Here is an 889-nt window from a genome sequence, read left to right on the forward strand (position 1 = left end):
TCCAGGCAGGAATTCCCTCTTCAGCTCCAGGCAGGAATTCCCTCTTCAATTCCAGGCAGGAATTCCCTCTTCAACTCCAGGCAGGAATTCAATTCCAGGCAGGAATTTCCTCTTCAATTCCAGTCAGGAATTCAATTCCAGGCAGGAATTCCCACCCCAATTCCAGGCAGGAATTCAATCCCACTTCAATTCCTGCCCTCAGGGATGGCAGATACTGCTCCATTATAATAGACAAATCAACCTGGGCTTCTTGGAAGATATTTGCATAAGATGCCTTTAAAATAATCTATTTTAATCTATTCTAAATAGATTATAAATCTATTTAAATCTATTTTATTTTAAATAATCTATTTTAAAATAATCTATTTTAATCTATTTTAAATCATTAATAGAAGTAAAATCCCGTTTTAATGAAATAATAGAGAAACATGAGAGATAAATGTAAAAGGTGTCCCTGGAAACCCCCACAGGCCCTGGTTATAAAGCAGGCAGGGTGAGTGGTGATTGTGATGGAGGTGCTGAATTTAGAGTTCATTCCAGAACTGATTTCCATGGATTTGGGAATGGGCAGCTCTGTCCCTCAGGAGGGATGGGCTGCTGTGCACAGGGTGATGCTCCCAGGTTTTGGGAGCCTCCTCTTTCAGTGCAGGTTGGGACTCTGGGTGGGGTTTAGGTCCCTGCCCAGGGTGGGGCTGGAGCCCAGCTTCTCCTGTTGGGAATGGCCTGAGCATTCCATGGATTTCTCTGTCCATGAAGCAAATGAACACTCTGAAATACAGAGCAATAATCTGTGTTTTTAACCAGCAAATGATCCCTTCTAGCCCAGTGCCATCACTTCCTGAGCTGCAGCACCACAACCCAGGAGTCCAGTGGGATGGCCCTGGATATT

The sequence above is a fragment of the Parus major genome, unplaced genomic scaffold (genome assembly GCF_001522545.3).
Source record: "Parus major isolate Abel unplaced genomic scaffold, Parus_major1.1 Scaffold391, whole genome shotgun sequence".
In the NCBI taxonomy this organism is placed as follows: domain Eukaryota; kingdom Metazoa; phylum Chordata; class Aves; order Passeriformes; family Paridae; genus Parus; species Parus major.